Source organism: Myodes glareolus, chromosome 20 (genome assembly GCF_982192425.1).
Source record: "Myodes glareolus chromosome 20, mMyoGla1.1, whole genome shotgun sequence".
Lineage (NCBI taxonomy): Eukaryota > Metazoa > Chordata > Mammalia > Rodentia > Cricetidae > Myodes > Myodes glareolus.
Genome location: NC_142045.1, coordinates 48100173 through 48120664, shown reverse-complemented (window position 1 = coordinate 48120664; position 20492 = coordinate 48100173). Strand labels below are relative to the sequence as shown.

The window sequence follows — 20492 nt, the reverse complement described above, 5'->3', positions numbered from 1 at the left end:
AACAGGTGCTACAGCTTCTCACTGATCAGGTAGAGCGGGAAGCGAAAGTGTGGCAAATGACTTTTCATGGAGGAGATGACCCACCTCTGATTCAAGTGAAACCTCAGAGGTATGCCTAGCTGCAAGAGAGGCCAGGAAATGTAGTACCCAGATGGATAGTATTGCCTCATGGACATTCCTGGCTGCATGAAGACTTGGGAAACAGACCCCAGAGAAGCTGTCAGCGTGTGTCTAAACAGTCTCCTATTGCTGAACATAGAAGTAGGAGAAGGGACACTTGGGGCAGGTAGGCAACTCTGAAACAGTTTTCTCTAGTTTAGCTGTAAGTCTGGCTCTCTTTGGGGATGATAAAACTATGGGGACCAATTTGTAAATATATTATTTGTAAGCAGGGAGCTTAGTACCAGGGATCTTTATTAAACCACAAACCAATGAAACAGTGCTAAGATCAAGTGTGTTTCATGAACTTCTGGAACACTTAGGACCTTTTGCTGTTGAAAGAATGGGCAGGTTTGTATGGGGTCTGCTTCTTCAACTAGGGAGCATAAGGCTATTACAGCAAACTGCCCAGGAAGAACTGAAGAATGTCATGCCCGTTTTTTCCCTTGGATGGATATACATTGATCTCAACCACAAATAATGAATTCAGGGTTTGTTTAGATCTTGTCTGGAACCTATCATAACAGTTAAGAAAACTATGATTGGAGTAGTTCAAGGACTTGCCAGAAGAGGCAGAGGCAAGACTCGTTGAGGGAGTATGATGAGCGTTGCTTTGAGAACAGTAGGAACTCCTATCAGTGCACCTGAGTGAGTGGATGAATGAATGTGTGCAGCTAAATAAACATGATTGACAAAGGAGGAAGCCTATGAGAAGACCTGAGTAAACAAGGACGTTGTAACGGATTGGTAAACAGGTGGAGGGTAGTCACCTGGGAGTCATTACATTGCCGGAGATTCAGCCTTTAAATGGGCTCTGCTGAGGGAGACACATTTCATCTTCCCTGGGAACCGGCTGGGCTTTGCCTATAAACACATGCTGAAGAGAGCATGAAGGGCCTCTGGTTGAAGCGCTGCTGATCCCAGAATCTGATCAGGTCAGGTCACATCCCTTCAAATGCAGCCTAGCACAACTCTTTGAAAGTACCTTTTCCTGTTATTAAGACAGGGGCACTGTCTTGCCGAGCTGTCTTTTCCTGCACCTGGAGAAGGGTTTCGTGAGTCACCTGTGCACAGCCTGACAGCGGAGCAGTTCAGAAGGTCACAGCCCCTTTCTGGCTCTAAAATCCTGCCCGTTCTTGGAATGAGGGGTATTGTTTCAGCGGAAGAAAGCTAATTAGGTTAGAGGCACACTGACGAGCTGCGTAGGAGTCTACACTAGCAAACAAAGGAGAGAATGGACGACAAGAAGGAAGTGAAAACACGTGATGAAAGCCACGGAAAGTTGACTCTCCACACATGAAGCTATCTGAAGAAAGCCAGAGGAAAAAATTTAATTTGCTTCTCCAGACCTCAGAGCACTGATTCCCAACCTTGGTTTCGTGACACTGCGGGATGTCCCCAATTATCTCAACAAATGTCATAAAATGTTCCAAAGAATCCCTTGAGGTGAAATTAGTTTTATTTCATTTAAAAATAGATGGCCCGTGGTTCTCTCAGAGCAAGGTAATCAGATGATTGATCAGCTGCCACCAGCCTGAGAAAGCTCAGAGAGGGCTGATAGAAACACACTGACATTTAGGACGCCACATATGAAATACTTATCTAGATTTTTTTTTTATCATCTAGTCCCTGGGATTTTTTTTTTTTTTTAAAAGTAATAATAGTGATGGAATGTTCGAGAAGCACCCTCCCTACAGTGGGTCTCCCGGAAGGAATATGAGATTCAAAAGCAGGACCCTGCCACAGAAATTGGCTCAGTCACTCAACTGAGGAAGAATCTTGGTCTCTTCTGGTTTACAATAAGGACACTAGCAACTGGTGACTTACCAGAGTTATGGCATCAGATGAGATTATTTATATTTTATGTATGAGTCTTCTGCAGGCCAGAAGAGGGCATCAGATTCCACTCTAGATGGTTGTGAGGCACCATGTGGTTGCTGGGAATTGAATTCAGGACCTCTGGAAAAGCAGCAAGTGCTCTTAACTGCTGAGCCACCTTTCCAGCCCCTGCTTTCTCATTTAAGGATGGAAGAACAATCTGATAGAAATCCTCCAAATGGCGATCGTGGTGACAATGGTGGCTCTGTGTGAGGATGATGCCTTGTGTGATGATGCTGGCCCCAAGTGCAAAGACAAGGCATGTTTGCTGCCCCTAAAGACTGCCAACCAAGCCTGAACAAAAAGGCACAAGCCTAGCTGAGTGATTCTGGGACTCCACCAGCCGTGCATGGATCGGATGTATTTTTTAACATTTGAAAGGGACACAGGAAAGTATTCCAATCAGCAAGCTTCGAGGGATCCAGGGATCCATGAAGCAGAATGGAGAACGCTTCCCTTTGCACAGGACAGTATAAAAATGTTAGAGAGGACCTCCAAAGAACCTAAGCAGCCAACCTCTGCTCCTTCCATAAGGACCGAAGAAGCTAAGACTCCTGTAGATTAGGCTGCCTATCCTATCCAAGGCCCCCTATCGGTGGGACTGTAACTACAGCTAGGGACTGTGGCTCTCAGCCTGTCACATTGTTCTCTTATACCTTCCTGAACAACCCCAGGGAGAGAACTGGATTTTACCAACTTTCACAGTTTCCCTGGGTTGATTTGCACTGAAACAGATAAATCTCAAATGTCAACCCATTTTCAAATGGAGAAACTGGGTTCCAGGGTGCTTATTTTTTTACACAAGTACATGGAACCTTCCAGGAAGTAGGTTGTGTTTTCTGTGAGTCTTGAAAGGTATGCAGGGGGAGGCATGGCGGGGGGGTGGGTGGTGGGTGGTGGTGGTTAATGAAACACGAACATGAAGTTAACTCCTGAATATAAGCCAAGAATTAGGCATGACTGAGCAATTAGATGCATGCAGAACTTTGTTCGGCCTTTGTCTGTGTGCTGAGAGGAATCCATGGCAGCCCTTGAACAGCACACGAAACCAGTTCAGGTAAAACTGAGTATCCAAGGTGCTAACTTACAAGACTAGTAAATTATTTGCTTAGAAAAAGCTGCATATGTGTTCAAATGCACATGTTGTCTGTAGTGCATGTGTGTGAATATGCATGGGAAGGTCAGAGGTCACCCTCGTGTCATTTTTCAGCCACGCCATTCTTTGTTGTTGTTGTTGTTGTTTTTTAAGGCAGTTTCTCTCTTTTCTGTGTGTTGCTGTCCCCTCCTCCCACAGAAGTCTCTCCCCTGTGCCTTGCTTGTTTTGTTTTTATTTGTGAGTCAGAGCCTCTCATTTACCTGGGCTCAAGGATCCTCCTGATCACCAGTTCTGGGGTCAGAGGTACACACCACCATCCCGGTTTTTCCCCCAAGAGTTCTGTGGAGCAAACTCCATTCTTCGTGCTTGCAAGGGAAGCACATTATCAACTCAGCCATCTCTCAGTCCGTCCCTCTTTCTTCTTATTGAGTTTATTCAGAAGACAAACAAGCTACCTATCTGGCTCTTAGGAGAAAAACAACAACAACAACAACAAAACACCAAAAACTTAAGCTCTATTTCATGCCATTTTCATGCCAAAACATCTGATTGGACATTAATTAAGCGCATGAATATTTGACCTTGTCCCCTTTCTCCTAGAATCATGGAATCACAGAATTCAACCTCATCTCCAAAGCAAAGTTTCTTTCTCCAATATCCCAATCAGACAGCTTTAGCCTGGCCACACTCAGCGACAGTGTTGTGTCTGAGAACCATCACCATCTCTAAGAAGAAAGAAGGTTTGGACACAGGCTTGTGGAATGAGAACACAAGCACACACCCGAAAGATGTGTTTTGCTAAGCCAGGCTCTGTGCAAGAGTCAGCATCTCCACTTGCCAATCCATGCAGGCTGCTCTGCGGATTTGCCTCTCGGATACTGTTTACACACCAGACAGGAGGCAAAGGCCGTGAGGGAGCTGTGGCTGTGTGCAGTGCAAACACGGCAGTTTGGGCAAAACAAACAACAGGGCAACAGAGGAGAGAGCAAGCCCCACTGTCTACTCAGAGGAAAACACTGGAGGTAAGGAAGTGCCTGAGAGGCAAGGCCATGGTCAGTCATGTTTGTCTACTCATCTTGAAGGTGGGTGTGACAGGGATGAAGCAAATCAACTTTTCTTGGAATGAGCCTTTCTAAATGGACAGGTGCTGCTGGCCAAGGTATAGCCAAATGGCGATACCGGTCCAAAGGAGAGAGAAAAGGGTAGTGGGGCATCTTCATGTGTCTTGGTCACAGGAGTGACCAAGAGCATCACCCTCTAGCTTCACTGAAGGACCAGCTGAAGCGGAGGTGTTTGATCTTCACAGTGCGTGGAAACATGTGACAGCCCGAAGTCCTCATGTTTATTCCTTCAGCCTTTTGAATACTGGAAATGGTTTGGGAGAAAACAACCCCCCAAAACAAGGCTTTTGTTGTTGTTGTTAATCTATTCGTCGCTTCTGTCAGGTTGGAATTTTGAGCACTATCATGAGGCATAGCGCAGCGTGTTTCTGAGTTCTATTTAGAGCTATTTCAGAACTTATGACACGGTTGTTATGAGAATTAGGGGACTCAACATTTCTCTCCTTGTGTGTCAGGAATTAGCATATAAATATAAGTAAAAATCACATCTGCTTTCAAAGACTGAGGGAAAGGTGGAATTAAAATGATGAAAACAGAATGACATTTCTAACTCTTTTCAGTGGAAAAAAAAATCACGGATTGAAAAGTAGACTTTTAGTGGATTTGCTGTAACATCTACCTTCCTCCAGAAATCCAGAGAGCTCCATGTATCCTATCAATCTTGTTCATTTATTTCTACAGAAGGAAAGGATGTGCTTAAAGGGGGTTTTACCGTTTATTAGCTGTGATTCTGTGAGCATTCCTGTGTCTTTAGATACGCAGAAAGAACTTGGTAACATCACCCACAGCAGCTCAGGGGTTCTGGGCGCCTGGACCATCTGGCTTGCTTAGAGCACTGGGAAGTGCTAGGAAACGGTCCGGCTCTTGTGGATGACTTCATGTTCTGGCCTTTCGAGACTTATGCTGTTTCAAGTACCGACACTGGATCCATGCTCACAAATATGTGTCCATAGGTAATTTTCTAATCCTTCTTAATACTGTTATTTTATATTTTAATCACATGGCACAGAAAACATTATTAACCCTCTAAAATACACAGACTAATAATTCACGTTAGTGGTTTAGAACGTGATTGATTGATAAAGAGAAGGGTCCCCCAGCCCCACACAGAGTTCTTAATATTAAGGCGGTTATCAACGTTTTCTTCAAGAATATCTTCTATTTGCTGAGTTCCTCCTCTACCCTAAAAATAGCGCAGTTGGCGATTCCAGTGAGGAATCTGTGAGTCCATGAAAACCGGCAGTGAAGGAGGAGCGGTTGGGTGTCCAGGCAGAGGGATCACAGGGAGGAGTGCTGGCTTTTTGTGTGAGGACATTTAAATGTGCTCTAGGTAACATCGGTCGTTTAGGCTGAACCGTATGGGGAGCAGTTTTGTTCTGTGGCTTAACAAATTTTAACAAAACTGCATTTTATGGGCACTTTGTAAACTGAAGTACGTCAGGAAAATTGCCTGATTAGCATCACCAAGTGACCTGAAAATACAATGTTAGAAGCCAGAACACCATGGAAGACTGACATTAATGGCTGGTTATACTTCCCTTAAGAGCTTAATAATCCTTGATGAATAAAAAATTCTCATACGACGAAGAAGTAAGAAAACATTCTAGAAAGTAAACAACTTCTGACAGAGGACTCAAAAGAGCCATCACGTGTCACTGGCAAGTGTCTATCAGAGGAGCTCCAGGCGAGGTGCAGACCCGCTGTGTGGAGGGAGACAGACATTTCTCTTTCAAAATATAGGGAACAAGCTTTTGATATAAGGCTCATGGATGCTGAGGTAAGAGACAGGAGGAAGTTGGGAGAAAGCTTGCATCTTATCTAATCTTAATGTTAAATGTAGACCAATGTCAGTTTTGAGTCTAACACATGTGCGAAAAGGCACCATCCACACACATACTAAAAATTGACGCAGCAGGGCTTTGTGTTTCTTATGCCATGGGATCCTAACTACAGTTTCTCTTTATTTGCCTTTCTGATTCCTGTGTTCCTGAAAAGAGTTGATGGGTTTTAATTTTTTTTTAAAGATTGCAATTCTTATAGAAGTAACCAACAATCACTCTTTCTTATTAATTTTTACTTTTGAGATTATAATAACATAATTACATCTTTTCCCTTTCCTGTTTTTCCCTCTACACCTTCCCATGTATCCCTCTTTGCTCTCTTTCAAATTCGTGGCTTCTTTTTTCATTAATGGTTGTTACATGTGCTTATACATACATACATACATACATACATGATATATATATTCCTAATTATGCCCTGCTCTGTGTAAGGTTATGAGTGTATGTTTCCAGGGCTGACCATTTAGTATTAAGTAACTACTAGTGTGCTCCCCCACTGCCACATTCCTTTGTTGTCTGTAGTTCTTCTGATGGGCTTCCCCGTCCTCCTAGCATGTCTTCTGTTGCTGTTCTTGTTTCTGTCACGTTTAGGCCATCATGTTAGTGTGATTTCATGGGTGTAGCTTCTGACATTCCTAGGAGACACAGTCTCGTAGCAAACTTCCAGATCCCCTGGCTCTTAGAATCTTTCCGGCCCCTCTTCTGCCATGTCCCTTGAGACTTTCTTATGCCTCGGGGCAATCAAAGTCATGTGCTCTGTCCTGTTGTCACGTGAGATACACATCACAACATGATTGAACATCATTTTATGCTGTGGTTGCGTTTGGGGACCCTGTCAAGAAAAGAAAGATGCTTGGAGGTCTGAATGCTTTGGGAGGAGATGAGCTGGGAACTGGGGGAGCTAGGCTGTTTCTGCCAATATGCATTGGTCCTCACTGTTCAGTGAGGAGGTGCAGCATTGAAGCTCTCATCCACAGATCAGCACCCTTCCTTGGACATATCTCCTCTTCTTCCCATATTACATGCATATCCCTTGTGCAGGTGTGGGGGATACACACGCATGAGCACATAATTCACTCATATATACATATCACTGTGCAATTCATACATACATATATGTATGTATATACACATGTGTGCATGTGCATACATGTGCACACACATATGTACACAGGCTCATATACACCCACAAAAAATACCCTGTAGTTTGTCATGGCTTCCTCTGACCTGAGTGGTCTGGGGGCTTTCAGGGTAGTCTTAATTTCTTAAATGCTGTGTGAAATTGAAGACAAACATTTTCACTAGGAACTTACAGCCCAATAAAGCACACAGTAAGCACTCAGCTCTGCCCTCCAGGGTGTAAGGCACACAGTAGGTGCTTAGCTCTGTCCTCCAGGGTGTAAGGCACACAGTAGGTGCTCAGCTCTGTCCTCCAGGGTGTGAGGCACACAGTAGGTGCTCAGCTCTGTCCTCCAGGGTGTAAAGCACACAGTAGGTGCTCATCTCTGCCTGACTTTCAGGGAATAAAGCACACAGTAGGTGCTCATCTCTGACCTCCAGGTATAAAGCACACAGTAGGCGCTCAGCTCTGTCCTCCAGGGTGTAAAGCACACAGTAGGTGCCCAGCTCTGACCTCCAGGATGTAAAGCCCGCAGTAGGTGCTCATCTCTGTCCTCCAGAGTGTAAGGCACACAGTAGATGCTCAGCTCTGTCCTCGAGGGTGCAGAGCACACAGTAGGTGCTCAGCTCTGTTCTCCAGGGTACAGAGAACACAGTAGACGCTCAGCTCTGTTCTCCCATGTAGGGATGTGGTGAAGCACAGAGTCTGGAGTCAGGAGCCTCTGGTTGCTTCATGCTTGAGCATTCCTATTTCCTGTTTGTTTTCTCCAAATCAACTGGCGGCCAGCATGGAGGAGGGGATCCCAGATTGTCTCCTCAAATCCTTGTTCCAATCTAGAGTTTCTGATATTATAGTATATATTGTTGATTACTTTCTTGTAACTGAAAAATAAGAATGGTGTCATGCATGCTTGGGAAATGGAACTAAATCCAAACAGTCGCAATGGGTCTGAGGTTTTTTACTTCATTTTGATTTTAAATAAAAATTACCTTAAGGGTACACAAATACACACACACACACACACACACACACACAAAGGCAAAGGGTGCCTTTATTCGTCTCTTTTTCAAGAAGTCAAAGCTGATAGTGGTATTCTATTTCTACTTGAAAGCAGGATGGTTCTTACTTATTTACTTGCTTATATTCCAAGATATAATCCACTTTTCAAACTTAATGAAGACTCCTCTGAAGCGGCTGAAATTTCATGTAGGCAACATTGCTCATCGTAAGACTTGAGGCCATGCACTGTAGTTTGGAGACTGCTTTGACAGGGTCATGTTGTCCTGCCTCAGCCGGCTCCCACTGCATGAGCAAGACTGACCGTGACACCCCAAAGCGAGGAAATACAGGCCCAAGGAGGTTGCAGGTTGGCCACGGCTGCACAGAAACTGGCCATGGCCTCTGACAACTTATAAATGAAGCATTTCACTTGGGGCTCACAGTTTCAGAGGGTTAGAGTCTGTTGCCATCATGGCAGGGGGCCATCTTGATCTACAAAGTAGAAGGCAGAGAGAGCTCACTGGGAATGCCATGGTGAAGTAGAATTGGTGCGGGAGAATTATCTGTATTCTGTCAATCATATTTTAATAAAACGCTGATTGGCCAGGCAGGCAGTATAGGCAGGAGAGCCAGACAGGAAGTAGAGGTGGAGCAAAGAGACTGGGAGTATTCTAGGAAGCAGGAAGCTCCCTCCGCCATTCCTGCCCAGGCCACCGAAGAAGCAGCATGCAAGCTGCCCAGCTAGAAAAGGTATGAGCCATGTGGTTAACACAGACAAGAATTATGGGTTACTGTAAGATGTAAGAATTAGTTAACAAGAAGCCAGAGCTAATGGGCCAATCAGTTTATAATCTTATGGAGTCGTGTGTGTTGTTATTTCCGGGGCTAAGCTAGCCGTGCAGAAGCCGGGCAGGACGAAAAGCAGGCCTGCCCGCAGCTCCTCACTACATAGAATAAGATAGAAAAGATCAAATATTGGATTTTGACTTAATGATTTATTTAGTGCTTTATTTAAAACATTTCTTGTACTGGCTCTTTGCCAAACATGATTTCACTTGCCTTCACTACCTGGAACAGAATTACCTGGAGAAATAGTTGAAGCAATGGGTTGTTGTCGTTGACCTTATCAGCCTACTGACTGTCATACAGGCTTCTGCAAAATCTCACTTGCCTGCCTGCCCCACCTTGTGGCTTTAGAGTATAAAATGAGAATGCAGACTCACCAGGCACCGTACTTTCAGGAGCTGTCTGACCTTCGTCTGGCTGTGATCTCTCCTTTCTTCGGCTCTTTGGTGTCAGAGTGCTTATTCCAGAAGGACTTCCACAACAACAGGCTTTAGAAATCTCACATCCCACCCCCAGTGACACACCTCCTCCAACAAGGCCACACCTCCTAATCCTTTCCAAATAGTCCCACCGAACTGGAGGCCAAGTATTCAGACGCTAAGAGCCTGATCCTAAAACCTGTTGCAGCATCCTAGAGTTACATATATGGCATTGCTTTCCTTGCAGCCTCTGTTGAGTCACACGTGAAGCTGGAGTTACCGGGAATATTTAATCTACAAGGTTGTATGCTCCCATTAGAAATAATTACATCAAGGTCGCTCTGAATAAACAATTCAAAAGCAGTGGTTGTTATTCATAGCGTTCACTTCCTCTCAAACTGTGTCTGGGCTCTTCCGTGACACTTTGTGCTGTTTAATGTAAGGCATCTAAAGTGGGGGGAGTTCTATCAATGAGGGGGTTAATGAATTTAGATAATGTGTGCGCTTCTTTGCAGTTCTGAGCTCCAATTAATACAGCTCATATTTTCAGATTCACTTCACGTGGAAGTGATGCTGGCTATGATGTTAAAGTTGGTATTATCGACTTGCAGAAATGATACCTAAACAAATGATTTTCAGTCTGGAACCAGCACATGTGAAGAAGCCAACACCTGTCATTATGAGACCATGCCAGATCTACACCAGTAACAAACAAACAAACAACACTCATTTGGAAACCTTCACTCTACTCTATTTCAAACACTGCAGGCAGTGATATGGAAGACCGAAGAAATCCCAAAGACACCAGGGCCTTGAGATGGTGCCAGGGATTGGCAAGACACACTTGTACTGCATCCACACAGCTCAATGGCCCGCCCAAGACTTTAAAAGTTGGATGGTGTCAGGTGTGCCAGGAAGACATGCTACTGCCAGTCTGTTTGGATCCGAATTTTCCACCAGACTTGGGTGATATGGACAAGTCACTATCAATCTAAGCTTCGGTTTCCCCAGCAACAGAAAAGAAAGAGTAGGGGGAAAGGTCTGGAGCAATTTCTGTCTGCAAGGAACATTTTGTGCCCCTGTGCGACATATGGCTGCTTTTCACTTTGCCCGAACCCATTGCATTCCTGTAACTATACATTTTATTTATTCTTTCCTTTTTGACTCCTTAAAACAACATAGTTGTTGCTTATTGAGGAATAAATTGAAAATCACAAATTTGCAATGGTACCAGAACTGACTTATGAAAATATGTTTCCTACCAAGTTCTATTTACTAAAGTTGAATTGTAGACTCAATCCCACCATTCCTGGTCCATGCTCACAAGGCATCAGAAAATCAAAACTGGGAAGTGAATGGACCAGCTCTTCATTCATTTCCTGTTAACCAACATCGCACTTCCGACACATTTCAGGTTGCCTACACCAATCAGAATGAAAGGAACGTGGCAGCAGACAGCCAGTTACTATCAATTAAAATGTCTAGATGGGACTTTTGACTTCCGGCTCATCTCTTTCCTTCTAGTGAGACTTAAGGAAAAATCCAGATAGTAGATTGATATTAGAAGGGAGAGAGACAGCTCCAAGCAGCAAGGGGAAATGTTCCTCTAAGTGTGCAGACATGAAAGCTGGGGAAGGAAAGTTAAAAATTACCCGAGGGCAGGCAGGACACCTGCTAAAGCCTTTGCCCGGGTCACAGCTGGAAAAAAAAATGAAAGCCAAGCAAACAAGTGTCCTGCATGCATGCGATCATTCTTTTGTCTTTTCCCCCTTATGAACAATTACAGTATGCAAAGATTAGGGGGAGATCTCCAAGTATTAGGATGAAATTTTCCTTAGGCTCTGCATATAAATAGCAGAGGCGGGGAGTGAGCCTCGGAGAACAAGATGCATTTGGGCGCCCTGCGCCTGGAAGCCGGTGGTAATTAATGCATAGTGGATGACTTTGAATGAAGGATGAATAGGGGGCCTAACAATGGGTAGGTTTTCTTTTTTCTTTTTCTTCTTTTCCCCTTCTCTCTCTTTTCTTCTTCTTCCTTTTTTTTTTTTTTTTCAGGTTAAAGCACTGAAGAAAGAAAGCCGTTAAAGATGGCTTCTGGGAGGCCACAACTTCAATCTTTCTTGTGTGGGTTTCCTGTGGGCTGGGGTGGGGGTTTGTTTTGTCTCTCTCCGATCACTCCGAAGGTAATTTGCACCAATTTCATTTTTGTACGTGCTTCTCAATGTTTTCCCTTTCTGCTGGATTTTTTTTTTTAAAAAAATATTATTTTGGCAGGACCAGGTCCTTTGATGGTCCCTTTGAGCGAATGGTTTGCCCGAAGTTCAGATGGAGCTAGCTCCGTCTTCTTTTTCATTTATGACATCAAGAGGATTACAGAGAATAACTTTGTTGCCCAACATCAATGGTATATCTTCAGGCTACTAGAAAGGTAGTTCTCAGAAAGTGTGTCTTCTAATAGTTTAGAACCTCCACAGGCTTCAGATAAAACAGGTATTAAACACAGAAGGCTCACAAGGGTACCGAGGAAGGTTAAACTCACGCAACCTCCTTCATCTCCGACACCTGAAATACATCTTTTTTTTTTTTTTTGACTCTCGAAGTGTGATCATGGTAGAGACAGCAGCAAGATCTTATATAACAGAAGACAGAAAACGACAGAGGAGTCACATGGAGCCATGTTAGTGGACAATACAAAAATCTCCCTTGTCAAAGGACCCAGGAAATTATAAATTATAAAGGGCAAACATAAAGATATCTGTAAATTCAGAAAAATGTTGCATAGACAAATGCTCACGGTATGAATTTTTTTTTTCTTTTAAGTAAAACCACCTAACAGAAACCAAAGTTGAGTTTTAAAAATAGCTTAGGAACTCTCACAGTTGGGGATATGTGGTGGAATCCCCACTCAGCACGACTGTGGGAATGTGCCTTCGGGGTCCAAGGCTCCACTGATTGCATGCGCAGCTGGACATTTGGCCATGGGTTCCCAAACCTGCCTCCTTTGTCCTCCCTCCTGACCTGGCTTCTCTAATCGGTTTACAAATCTGGTGGACACATGTATGGGTTGTTAGGAGAGACTTATGGTAACCACTCCCACGAAACACCCTAGGATTTGGCCAGGGTCTTGTTTTGTTTGTTTTGAGGCGGATCCTACTAAGTAGCTTTGGCTGTCCTGTAACTAGCTATGTAGACCAGGCTGGCCTCGAACTCACAGAGATCCACCTGCCTTTGGCTCCCGAGTGCTGTGATTAAAAGTACATGCCGCTACACCCAGGCTTCAAGCCAGAGTGACATCATGCAGTTGCATTCTTCTGATTCCTTTTTTAATAGAGTCTGTTTTGTTTTATTTGCTTTATGTTTATTTGCTGTGAGACATGATTTCATGTAGCCTAGGCTAGCCTTGAACTTCCAAGCCTCCTGCTTCCAGCTGTGTGTCGTGGTTACAGAAGCACTGCCATGCCTGGTATATGGGTGGTGGAGACAGAACCCAGGGCCCTGTGCAGGCAAGTCCTCTACCTACCCCAGGCTGAGTCAGTCTTATTGACTCTGTAAATAAAAGTCATTTTCATTTTCAACCTTTCTGTCTGCTCTTATAGGTAAACACAAACCCAGCGGTCCCCAACCAGATTCTGCCCACTCAGAATGGGAGCTCCCTTCTGATTCCTCCTCCTACTTCTCCTCATGCCATCAAGGGTGGGGCTACGGTCGGGTCCCCACCCCTCAGAAATACTTTGGGTTCTATTTTGTAAACATTTAGCGGTGCCTTGGAAGACTTTGGGGATCTATTTAGGGCCTCAACTCATGCTTTGTCCTTCCCGTGCTTCTTAAATCTCAGCCAGTACAGTACTCAAAGATCTGATCCTGGCCCTGTCTACCCACCCTCATGCGCCTGCTCAGATGTTCCCAGGGGCCATCTCTCTTCCCCTAGTTTCTCAATACCCCATAAAATGATGTCAACATATTTTAATAAAGTGTTTAAAAATGGTCTTTTCAGGTCTTCTGGGGGAGTAGAGTTTACAGGCTGTTTGGATGCTAGTTTCATCATCTCTAGCAAAAGCTCGGGAATGCTGCATGTCTTGTGACACACTTATGTTTTTTTTCGCCTAGAAATATGGAAAGGTTGTTTAGCAAGAAGAATGTCATAGGTGTTATAGCACCATTCACAGCATAAGAAAATCTGCAACAACCTTCCAATCCCCAGATGGAGACTTCACTCAGTAAATAACCTATCCAGACATGGGAGACCACTATCTGTCATGAGTGACTTTACAATCTGACGTTTAGTGAGATATGATTTTTGATGAACTACCTGGTGAGATGTAGTTCCTGATCTCCCAGAGGGGTCTTACTCTCTTGGTACAGTTCGCACGCCACTGTACCATAAGCGAGCCAGGCAAACGCCTGGAGACTGAAAGAACACACAAGAGACCTGGGTCATTCTAAAGGAGATCAGCTGAATGCCATTTATTCAACTTTGGGAAAATCCTCATATACCTAGATGCTGCACAAGGAGTTCCCCCCAGGCCACACCCAAGATGGAGTAAACAATGCCCTAATCACCAGGCAGGGCTGAGGGAGTACAGGAACAAACAGGATGTTTAGCTGGCTGCAGGAATTGTGCTCAAAATGAAACCCAGGAGCAGGGTTAGACCCATGGACTCCACAGTGAGAGACCTCTGACGTGTGTAAATACTGTGCACACTGACATCTTTCTCACTGTCTGTGAATACAAGATGTAAAGACTGCTTCAAGTGTTCATCAGATCATCTCTAGGGTTCTGTATGATAAGTTACATGCTTATCTTGTGTGTAAAATAAACATCGAACATGACTATCAAAGCATAGAGAGGCAGGGAGGATCCCAGGATGCATATTACTAAGTGAGGGAAGCCTGGCTCAAAGACCCGCATGCTGTGTGATCCAACTGTATAGTATTTTGGGAAAAGGCAAAGCTATGGAGTCAGGAACAGGTCCAGGAGCTTGGGAGTGGATGTGCTTGTGGCTGTGGAGAGCCAGAGGCATCTTAGGGAATTGCAGCTCTTATGTAGGATATTGTAATGTAGGATAGATGAAGGCGTAAGTCACAAACAATCCCACACCAGTTTGGAATTATGATTAATAGAATGGTTATTTATTCAAAGGGGAAAAAACTTACAGATTACCGTCCAGACAACAGCCCCTCTGCGCGAACAGGAAAGGAGTCTACGAGCCAGAAGGGGAGCCGGAAGCCAGAGAGCGAGAGGAGGGCTGCCTCTGCTTTTTTAAAGAGAGAGAGACCTCGCCCCAATGGGCTGGTATCTCAGCAGCTATTGGCTGAAGGAGCAGGAGGATCTCCCGCAGCAGAGACAGGACAGTGTGTATTTGTCAAAAACGCAAAATGAGATACGTGCGCACACACACACACACACACACACCCACACACACACACACAGAGAGACACGTGCACACATACATGGGGGACCAATGTGTCTCCATTTACAAAACCATAATGATCTCATTGTTCAGATAAATGAGTCTAGCAGTCTAGCATCACTGAATGCTGTGGGACAATGGTCTTGTACCCTGTAAAGATTTGTCACTTGTACTGATTAAAAAAATAACTGATTGGCCAGTAGCCAGATAGGAAGTATAGGCAGGGCAACCAGAATATGAGAATTCTGGGAAGAGGAAAGGCTGAGTCTGCAGTCATCACCCAGATGAAGAGGAAGCAAGATGAGAATGCCTCACTGATAAAAGGTGCCAAGCCACGTGGCTAATGCAGACAAGGACTATGGGTTAATGTAAGATGTAAGAATTAGTTAATAAGAAAGCCTGAGCTAATAGGTCAACCAGTGTATACTTAATGTAGGCCTCCATGTGCTTCTTTGGAACTGAATGGCTATGGGACTGCAGGACAGAAACCTCTGTCAATAGCTGACTCTTCTGGAGGAATTACCAAGTTTTTTTTTGTTTCTGGTTAGCTGGTGGTCGTTCACATTCATGTTGCTGTCACCTCTTGCTATGGGCGTAATTAATACAGAACCAGGACAGCAGAAGCCACCCGAAGCACTGATCTCTTAAACTTACAGGAAGACTAGGCGTGGCGGTGCACTTGGCAGGTGAAGGTAGAAGGACCAGAAGTTGAAGGTCAGTTTAAACTGTACCGTGGGATTGAGGCAAGGCTGACATCCGTGACACCCAATCCAAAAAAAGAAGAAAAGAAAGAAAGAAAACCCCACAGGAAAAAGCATAGAGGCTTCATTCATATCAGTTCTTGGCATGTGACAGGCACTTTGCCCCTTAAATTGTACTCAGGCGCCCAGATGGAAAGGTTCAATGGCCCCCTTGCCTATGCGCTCATCTGTTTCCTTGATCCATCCCTGGAAAGGTCGATGGAGGGAATCTGCGGACTGACACTGTTGTAAATGTGTTTCCACTCTCAAAACCTGTGCTCTCGTGGTTTCTGGTGGCTGTGGCAGCTGCGTTTCCCCTCCCGTGTCTCCTTCTGTGACTGTGAGATAAGATGCAGATGCCACAGGGACACATTTGGAGAAGCGTATCAGCGTTGTCAACTTGAAACACTGAGAAGAGGGACCCTTCAGCTCAGGAACAGCCTCCGGTAGATTTGTCTGCGGGCCTGTCCGTGCAGCATTTTCTTGATTTCACCGAGGGAAGTGCTCTCAAGCCTGGGCAAGGGGGCCTGGATGGCCGAAGGTAGCTTAGCAAGAGGAAGCAGGCCAGTAAAGGGACTTCCTTGGTAGTTTCTGCTCCAGGTTCCTCCCCTAAGCTCCTGCTGTGGCTTCCCTAGATGATGGACTATAATCTCTAAGTCAAATACACCCTTTCTTCCTCTAAGTTGCTTGTGGGCAGTGTTTAAACACAGCCACAGAGATAGATGCTAGCTAGTACAATCAGTATCTTTCAAGATTCACATCAGAGCGGTACCCCTTGAAGAATCAGGGAGGCAGTCACTAGTACCGCACTAAATCTTTGAAAGGAAGGAGGCTTGGTCCCTAGACAGAGATGGTTGTTAACAAGGCGGTCATGAATCCAGCAGTTTACAGTCATGTCTGCAAAGCACTCATGTGTCACTTTCACGCCTTCCCTTCTGGTTTTAACCCTTTCATACTTTGCATCAGCCTCTCCAGGGAGATAAGTTCATGCAGCTCCTTTACATACATTACCCATGAATGACGGGGATTGCTTTAGGGCAGATAGATGTTATTGACATTTCTCAGAACCCACATGATGGAAAGAGAGCACCAAGAGGGCAAGTTACCCCCTGACCTCTACATGCCTTCCCCACCTAATTAATTAATTAATGTAATAAAAAATTTAAATTTTAAAAAATGAGGTGAAAACTATGGAAGACACCCATGTGTCTAGCTTGCACATGTGCATGCGTGCTTGCGCACAAACACCCACATGAAGACGATATTTACAATGTTTAATTCTTACTAAATGCTGAGCATCATTCTAACCATGTGACATGGCATCTGATCAAGCCTGCAGCTTCACTTTGCTGCTAGGTACAGGCTGGACAAGGCTTACGATGACTAGGTGGAGCCAAGGTCTGAAGCGAACGGTCAGGTGCTTGGATGCTTTGCTGTAGAACCTCCCTGGGAATCACAGACACAAGTAAACAAAGGCCAAAGGCAAAGGGCTAGCTTAAGAACAAGGACGCTGTGCCTTCTCTCCTCAGAGAGTTTTACTTTCTAAGATACTGTTATTCTTTATGCTTTTGACGGGATTATTTGTCACACGGAGGCAGAAGTCATGACAGACACACTGTGTCTCCTAAGGACTGAACAGAATTGCACCCAAACCTGGAAGTCTCCTTTCCTCTCCCATATCAAAGTTTTACTGATCATTTTTTTCCTAAGATGCACAGCATTTTTATCACTTTTTAGTAAAGTTTTCTCAAAAAGTTTTAACCTCCAAAAATTCTCCTTTGTAGTCACAACTGTTTCTCTGTGCACAGATCTGGAGGCTTTCTTTGTGTTTTGCTTTTTAAATCCTAGGTTATACTATATGTCAATTGGTCTTAGGTTGTGACCAAAGGTCACTAAATGAGGTATTCGGATGAAATGATGATACTAAAGGTGAGCTATGTGCGCTGAAGACAAGTTCTTGATATGAGCAACAACACAACTGTTGCCACTGCATTGCTTACCAACTTCTACTGGAACAATTGGCCCACTCAACAAGAGTTGACCAGGCAGGGTCAGGGCAGTGGGAAGGAAGACCGTCAGGGTGGCTCTCCCCAGCAATCCACCTAAATGAGACACCATTGAGAGAAGACTGTTGTGGGAACAAAGTCAGACTTGTCAGGAAGCCTCCAGAAACCCTAGACCTGCCCTGTGGGAGGCAGGGACTGTGGAAAGCATAATTGCTGGGCTTCATTCTCAGACACCCCACAGAGACAACCGGCCATTGATGGAGCATGCCCATGCCAGGCAGCCATGCGGGGAGGAGGAGGGGGTAGGTAGCACAAGAAGTGAATTCTAGTTGCTTCTTAATCGAACTGTTTATGTTCTGTCTTGGGCGGTGGGGGACAAGGTGCTGTGGCCAGAGTTGAGAAACTTCACAAGCCAGGGCTCTGAAGCAGAAGCCAAGAAGAGTGACTTCTCCCATCCCACCCATTTAACACCTGCCTTGCGAAGTTTTAATTTGGTCTAGAGATTCAGGTGTACCCAACCTGCAGCGGTCCCCCACACACGCAAAAAATAATAACCTACTTAAAACATTGTGAAGCTTGTCTTTTTATAACTTCACTGTGCAGTTCTCGTGCGAAACTTGTAGATGACAATGTTCCACACAATGCCAAAAGGTCAGACACACCGGGTAGATGTTCCCACTGGGAATATCTGGAGATCCGTCGGTTTATGATCAGAAACATCTGGTCCATGGTTGAAGATGAGGAAGGGGGAACTACAGTCTGTTCAGATGTTTGCAGAACAAGCCCTGTAATTTAAGTCAGCACTCACGATGTCCTGGGGATTGCATGGCCTACTTTACTCTCCTTCCCGGAGAGCCTGGGAACGGCTACAGACAGCCTCCAAAGTCATATTGCATTACAAGGAAGATTAAGGTAAATCACGGGAGTCCTGGCGCTAAGAGATGGACGAGCTGGGCGAAGTGACCACCGTTCAGGTAGATGCTATGCTGCTGGGTCCAAAGGAAGAGTGGCTAGGGAAGGAGCTGAAGAGGTGCTGTCAACAGCATGGGACCAGGGTTAGGAACCCAGTCCTGCTACCGAGAAAAGCCTCCTATGTCAAAGCACTGAGCAGGAAAGGTTGAACTCCTTCTAGCGGCAAGGAGGTCCCACAGGTGGGATGGAGTTGCAGCTGGAACTGGGGCTTAAACAGAGACACCAAAGCTGAGAGCTACTGAGTGTAGTAGGAAGAGACGAATAAAACCTCAAACCCAAATTCTTCTGATATTGGTTACACAACTTGGTGTATAGCTCGTCTTCCTTTTCTCTGGACCAGCTCAGCTCAAACCGTTATAATGTTAGATGGATTCAAGTGGATTACAAAATCACAAGTTTATATTGGCTCTCAGGGACTATAACAGGTTTTGTTAATAGCTTTTTTTCATAGTATATGCAAGGCTAGGGTCTTTAACTGACAGGTGGCAAGTGTATGCATTCAACATTTTTCTGAGTCTGCTTTTGAGAGTCAAAAGCTGGAAACACGGAGTCTACCCTTCACTTGCTATGGCTGTGACCTTTCATAGCTCTATACAATCCCACCAAGGAGTTGGGTGCTGTGTTTCCTCCCCCTTGTTTTTCATGGTACCTGTCTCTTCATTTTGCTTCTTTGCTAAATAACGCCCTTTTCTTGTTTCCTTGACTCTTTCGAAGTTTTGGTCCCCCAGTGGTCCATATGCCGCGGTGAATCCCATATCTGCCCCTCTAGTATAGAGGAGAACGTCAGCATCGCCCGTGTAAGCCCAACAGCAGAGCAGACATCTGGGACTGGATGTTTCAACGTAATCAAGCACAGGTTTCTCCATCATTTCCCATCAAACTTCTTGTATTTCCGTCTCAGTGGCAGGCCTGGCTTTTACCCAGACACCTGAGACTATACCTTAGCACCCCCTTAGACTTCTCCCTAACCCCCTGTCCCTGCTGTCCATCAGCAGTGAGTTCTGTGTCCTGTCACATAGCTGTTTCTGCCGGAGAGAAGTTTTACAGTTGCACCAGAGTTTTGGGCAGCCTGTGTGCCTCAAGACCAGGCTCTGTGTGGAATTCCTCCTCCTGAGCCAGGGACTCCCAGTCAGCACTGCTTCTCACATGTCAAGCAACTGCGATTCCCATCCCTCCCTCCTGTCAGCTTTCCCTCCTCATACACACACTCTCTTCTGCCTCTGTTTCTCTCTTCCTCTCTGCTATCACAACCAAAAGAGTCATCACTAACACAATACTGTATATGAAAAATAGAAATAACTGTTGCCTTTTGTATGTCTCAGCATGTCCCTCCTTTTCCTTGCTCCACCCTGACTTACGTACCATCAGATCCCTCCCATCAATAAAAACCTCATTTCCTCTTCCACTCTTCTCTGTGCATCCTCCTTTGTCTTCGCAGGCGGAAACAGGGCATCATTAAGATGTCCTGTGCTCAGTAGACCACTTACAAATGCATCTCAACCAATGGATGACATATCCCAGAAGGAGATATGGAGAACTCCCCAGCTTGTGAGTAAAAGGCATACCTGGAATGCATTCAGGAAAAGTGTTCTTGGTCAGAAGACCCTTGGAGTTCTCCAAACACTGACGTCTCCCAAGAAAGACATGGTTGGAGTTTTATGGAGAGAAAAACTTTGATAAACATCAGGTCATAGAAAAAGAAATATCAGTATCTTTGTGACAGGGAGCTCATGAGAGGGGTGTGGGAGGAAAGAATTCTATGACAAAGTACAGCGATCTGTGGGTTTCAGAATATTAACTGAATGCACACCCAAAATATTCCACTGATGCTGTTTGTTCATGTTCATTTGCTCAGTTTCTGTATTAGTTCTTTTAATCAGTAAT

At 44.8% G+C, this 20492-nt stretch overlaps 1 long non-coding RNA gene across 1 annotated transcript; it reads left to right on the top strand.

The window, feature by feature from the left end:
• The first annotated feature begins 4066 nt into the window (after positions 1-4066).
• Positions 4067-9842, top strand: LOC125397512 (uncharacterized). Its single transcript, XR_007231075.3, has 3 exons — positions 4067-4155; positions 5009-5207; positions 9727-9842. It is a non-coding gene; the product is annotated as an uncharacterized LOC125397512 (long non-coding RNA).
• The last annotated feature ends 10650 nt before the right edge of the window (positions 9843-20492 follow it).